Here is a 6,447-nt window from a genome sequence, read left to right as displayed (position 1 = left end):
GAGCTGGGCAGGGCCTACAGGTACAGAGAGAACACTACTGACACAGAGCCAGGTGAGAGCTGGGCGGGGCCTACAGGTACAGAGAGAACACTACTGACACAGCCAGGTGAGAGCTGGGCGGGGCCTACAGGTACAGAGAGAACACTACTGACACACAGCCAGGTGAGAGCTGGGCGGGGCCTACAGGTACAGAGAGAACACTACTGACACAGCCAGGTGAGAGCTGGGTGGGGCTTACAGATGCAGAGAGAACACTACTGACACAGCCAGGTGAGAGCTGGGCGGGGCCTACAGGTACAGAGAGAACACTACTGACACAGCCAGGTGAGAGCTGGGCGGGGCCTACAGGTACAGAGAGAACACTACTGACACAGCCAGGTGAGAGCTGGGCGGGGCCTACAGGTACAGAGAGAACACTACTGACACAGAGCCAGGTGAGAGCTGGGCGGGGCCTACAGGTACAGAGAGAACACTACTGACACAGCCAGGTGAGAGCTGGGCGGGGCCTACAGATGCAGAGAGAACTCTACTGACACAGCCAGGTGAGAGCTGGGCGGGGCCTACAGGTACAGAGAGAACACTACTGACACAGAGCCAGGTGAGAGCTGGGTGGGGCCTACAGGTACAGAGAGAACACTACTGACACAGCCAGGTGAGAGCTGGGCGGGGCCTACAGGTACAGAGAGAACACTACTGACACAGAGCCAGATGAGAGCTGGGCAGGGCCTACAGGTACAGAGAGAACACTGGCACACAGCCAGGTGAAAACTGGGCGGGGCCTACAGGTACAGAGAGAACGCTACTGACACAGCCAGGTGAGAGCTGGGCGGGGCCTACAGGTACAGAGAGAACACTACTGACACACAGCCAGGTGAGAGCAGGGTGGGGGACTACAGGTTTACAGAGATCACTACTGTGACTCCAGATCTACAGATGGCTGGGTGCAGCTCCTGTAATCTTAAGAACAGCTTTCTTTCCTTAATCCTGTACACGCCTATGGAAGGAAAACTGGCAGCTCGCAAAGCACAGACACATTCACTGTTCTTCTCCGTTATCCTTGTTTTCTGCTGACCCTTATTGATTGTTTTAGATCTCCATTGACATTTGGTTCCTGTGTGTGTTTGTGCGTGCGTGTGTCTGTGTGTGTGTGTGTGTGTGTGTGTGTGTTTGTGCGTGTGTGTGTCTGTGTGTGTGTGTGTTTGTGCGTGTGTGTGTGTTTGTGCGTGCGTGTGTCTGTGTGTTACTCCAGGCAGGGGATCCACGGGATGTTCCCCCTGCACTTGGCCGTGCTCTATGGGTTTTCAGACTGTTGTCGCAAGTTACTCTCCTCAGGTGAGGATCTTTTTTACAATCTCGGTGTGCGATTTCTGTCCACAGAACGCCACGTCTCATCAGCTGAATCGCACCAGAGAGCCGAGTTTAAATCACTTCTTCTGACACGGTGCCAGTGGCTGTAAATATATATAGCCTGCCATTAAAAGATGAAATAAAAAAAAGCTAATATTGGCAGTATTACGGTCTCCTCAAGAAGCGCGAGAATCATCTTTAACGTTTTTACACGGGCGGGCGTTTCTTTTGTGCGATGCGCAGCGCTTCCTCTTTCGCTCTGACCCGGAACGCCCTGTTCCCCCCCCCTCCACCCCCTCCCCCCCCAGGTCAGCTGTACAGCATCGTGTCCTCCCTGAGCCACGAGCAGGTCCTGTCGGCCGGGTTCGACATCGACACCCCGGACGGCCTGGGGAGGACCTGTCTGCACGCCGCTGCGTCCGGCGGGTGAGCCGCCGCGCTCCGCTCCTGTTTCCCGCCGCGGTTTATCGCCATGGTTTCTGCCCTTTTCCCCCTCAGTCAGAGAGCTTCGGGGCGCACAGGGGTTCGATGGCGCTCGGTTGATTACCCGGTGTCCCCTGGTTTAGTTTTCTGAGCTGGTTGATGATGTTATGGTGGCTCTCCAAGAGTAAGAGTGAATGTTACTGATTTAGAGGGTTAACTAAAGAGTCTTATTTAAAAAAAAAAAAAAAAAACGGTTAGGAATGAATGTATGCCATTTGTTTACGTTCATTGTAACTTTACAGTGACAGCCAGGAACGTGAGAAGGTAAAAAAAAGATGGTGTGCTAGTTGTCACTGAATTGTACAAATGTGAAATTCTGTGCAAATGCTGTGGTAGAACTTCCTTTATGTTACTATATTTACTATATCAGGATTAGATTAATGTCTTTTGGAATTTCAGTAACGCGCTTCAGCTCGAGGGACTGTGGTGATATTTTAAATTTAAAGTGAATTGCCACTGACAGAAATGTACAGGGTGGAATTTCAAGATTCAAACAACTTATGTTGCAGACCAGAGCCATCTGTCTGCATGAATATATTTATCATCAATCTCTTTTGTCTTTTTTTTTGCAATTCTATTCATCAAGAAAATATCCTCACTGACTGATTGTGAAACTTATGTCTCGTTATTTTCTGGCAGAAATGTTGAATGTCTTAACTTGCTGCTGAGCAGTGGTGCCGACTTGACCAAGAAGGACAAATTAGGAAGGTGAGTGAGACTTGCTTTTGGATGCGCCCAGGGCTGGAGTTACTAGGGTAATGATCCAACCATGCTAAAAAAAGCAGGTTGAATGCAGTCGTTAACTGCAAAGCTAGTAATTATATGGTCTGAAAACGCTGTAGTGTCTTCATTAACATGACACACTTTACAGAATATATACAGAACACTAATTAGCCAAAAAACAACGCTTTTCCAAACACAAAGATGCTTTGCTACACAGAATGAAGTGTGGCAGGAGAACATGACAATCAATCATGCTTAAAATGTCCTAGGCAGCAAAAAGCACCGCTGAAGAAATGTACCGTAGACAACGGCACAGTAATGAGGATCTCTTTTAATGTGCAGACACAGTGGTATATCAAGTTCTTAACCAACCCTGCAAAGCTTGCCCACAGCACTGCATTAAATTTCACATTACAGATACAAAAAATTTCTGCTCTCTTTATGTAGTCTTTCTTTATTCTCGCTCGTTTTAAGATTGATTTGTGTCGGTTTGGTTGATTCGGGTTTGCCTCCCGAATCAACCAAATCAACCCGGATCGTTTTGTCAGTCTGGATTTCCATCTGTGTCTTTGAGCGAATCTCTGTCGTGTTTCTGCGAGACTGACCGACTGGCTTCTGAGTATCAGCCTCAGCTGTGCCTGAGTGAATCAGTGTGCCTCAGCTGTGCCTGAGTGAATCAGTGTGCCTCAGCTGTGCCTGAGTGAATCAGTGTACCTCAGCTGTGCCTGAGTGAATCAGTGTGCCTCAGCTGTGCCCGAGTGAATCAGTGTGCCTCAGCTGTGCCCGAGTGAATCAGTGTGCCTCAGCTGTGCCCGAGTGAATCAGTGTGCCTCAGCTGTGCCTGAGTGAATCAGTGTGCCTCAGCTGTGCCCGAGTGAATCAGTGTGCCTCAGCTGTGCCCGAGTGAATCAGTGTGCCTCAGCTGTGCCTGAGTGAATCAGTGTGCCTCAGCTGTGCCTGAGTGAATCAGTGTGCCTCAGCTGTGCCTAAGTGAATCAGTGTGCCTCAGCTGTGCCTGAGTGAATCAGTGTGCCTCAGCTGTGCCTGAGTGAATCAGTGTGCCTCAGCTGTGCCTGAGTGAATCAGTGTGCCTCAGCTGTGCCTAAGTGAATCAGTGTGCCTCAGCTGTGCCTGAGTGAATCAGTGTGCCTCAGCTGTGCCTCTGGATCAGCAAACACTAACGGCGTCCGATCATTATGTTCCGTTCCATCCGTTCAGGACTCCGTTGCACTACGCCGCAGCCAATGGGAACCACCCGGTCGCGGTCGTCCTGGTGAGCGCGGGCGCTGAGGTCAACGAGCCCGACGGGACCGGCTGCACCCCTCTGCACTACTCCGCAGCCTCTCAGACCTTCTGCCGGTGAGTGTCCCCGTCCCCCTCTGGGCCATCCGCGAATAGGAACGCTCCGCGGCGCGCACCCACTTCCCGTTTGACCCTAGTCAGTCTGCAGCACACAGTACGTTAAGGTTGGTGTGAATCTGTAGCGTGTGCCTGTCTGTGTAATATGCTGTGTTTTAAAATGGCCGGTGCTCTTTTCAGAGTGGACAGGCATTACTCGGGAGACCGCCAGTGTGAGGAGCGAGACAAGGAGAAGTTTTTGTGAGTGTGACCCTCTGTTTACCTGCAGCTGTGCGCTCGGAGTCCCGCGCACCTTATAATTCGCCAGACCTCCAGCGGCAGCCTTTTCTGATGAGGTCTGCTGTATTAAAAGCAGTTTTAAAAATGGTTAGAAATGCAGTGTTATGAAGACTGACTTCCCTTTTAATTTAAATTTGATTTTAATTTTTTATTGATTTTGTAAATACTGAAGTATGGGTATCAGAGACGGTCTTGTGACAAACCTTCATTTCACGCTTATTGGCACTAAGGGTTTTTTGTTCTCGGGATATTACGTGTGAAGGTTCCCCATTTCATCGCTCATTCTCATTATTTGAAACCCACCATACTTGCCTGGGGCCAACATATATGTATTTAATCTTGGACCAGAAGCGAGCCACTGAGTTCCCTGCTCTAAAATAACTGTTACCTCGTTTTAACCTGGTTCTGTGTGTGTCTACAGTAGCCTGGAGTTTTTGCTGGACAATGGCGCAGATCCGGCCATGCGGAACCTGCAGGGTTACACCCCCGTTCACTATGCAGCTGCCCACGGCAACAAGCTGAGCCTTGAGCTGGTGGGTCATTCGTTTAGTCATTTATTTCTTTACATATTTTTCCATTTCATTTCGTTAGAGAAGACGACGCACAGTAATCTGCATAAGGCCGTTGTGTCCGTGCACCATGTTAGATTTTGGTGCATGGCAAAATTGTGAAAATCTGTTGTCTCTTGTTATAGGTGAACATATATAGACATGGTCATGAATGACAAAATGTATTAATATGGAATACAGTCAGTTTTTGTATGTCTGTGTTGTGGTACATGTGATTTGAGCACTGATTCCACTTCTCTCTGTGTCTCCATGCTTCAGCTCTTGGAAATGTCTTTCAACTGTTTGGGAGATATAGAGAGCACCATTCCAGTTAGCCCTTTGCACTTAGCTGTAAGTACTCACCCTTACAGCCCCAGCTTCATATTAATCTGCTTTATACTGTGGCCTGTTAAAATATTTGAATAGGTCAGAATTCTGCTTGCTTGCACATGTGTAGGGTCTGAAGTGTATATATGATTATTGGGGGGAAAAAAAACAGGTACCTGAAAATGTGGGATGGTAAATTAAACTCTCTTATTTCACTGCTGTCTATTTATTTTGTCAAAAGCCTACCACCAGGGGGCAGTGCAGTATTTAGTTCACTGATCGGTGTGTGGGTGTAGTATTTATTGGTTATAGTGTGTGGTGGGGTGGGGTATCTGGCTTTAAAGTCTCCATTGTTGAAGGGGCGGGGGGGGGGGGGTTTGACCGTCCTGGAACCAGGTTTCAGCGGTAGTAGACTGTTGAGAATGAGCTTCCCGCTCGCCCGTTTTCGAGCAGGCCTATAACGGACACTGTGACGCGCTGCGAGTTCTGTCGGAGATGCTTGTGAGCCTGGACGGGCGCGACTCGGGGGGGCGCACCGCGCTGCACCTGGCGGCCCAGCGGGGCCACGCCCCCTGCGTGGAGGTCCTGCTGGCCCACGGGGCGTCCTGTCTGCTCCAGGACCACCACCGCAGATGGACCCCCCTGCATGTGGCGGGTACGATGACATCATCAAAATGCGCCGCCTGTGTATTTATAGCAATGCAAATACGACACCTGACCGGGGCAGTAATGCACCAGATACATCAAATAAAATAAGGTTTTGAGGCAACTGGGAGTTTCACCAAAGCAGATTTCTTGCACTTGAAAATTTTCCCAAATTAAATTCATTTTGCTTAATTTGCTTTCCTTAATCCTGGTTTGTGAAATAGTCCTGAGATGTGTGTCGTGTATTACTGTAGACCTGATCCTGTTATATACACTATTGTTCTTTCATTGCAGGTCACTCTGGATGAGAGTGTATGCTAAATCAGTGTGTTGTAATGAAATGTATTGTAATGTATTGTAATATAATGGTGTTTTTTGTGGCTGTTCCATGTCAGCTGCCATTGGCCACACAGACTGCCTGCGCTTGCTGGTGGAAAGCGGGGAGAAGGCGGACCTCGCTGACATCACGGACGCTCAGGGAGAGTGAGTGCCCCGTCTGAGGCCCTGCTGCAGCTCTTTGTCTCTGGATCCATCCACTGGGGGGTGGGGGGGGGGTCTGTCTGTTCGTAATGGAGTAAACACCTTTCCCTGTTGATGAAGACAGATACCCAGTGTTCACAATTGCGGATTGGAAGGTTTCATTATATGGCTGGCCCCAGAAACACAAGAATACGTTCAGCAAGCAGATGCTCTTTTAGTTTGAATTAAAGTTAAACTTTAAACACAAGTTCTTTTA

Source organism: Anguilla rostrata, chromosome 13 (genome assembly GCF_018555375.3).
Source record: "Anguilla rostrata isolate EN2019 chromosome 13, ASM1855537v3, whole genome shotgun sequence".
Lineage (NCBI taxonomy): Eukaryota > Metazoa > Chordata > Actinopteri > Anguilliformes > Anguillidae > Anguilla > Anguilla rostrata.
Note: the sequence above shows the minus strand (reverse complement) of the source record.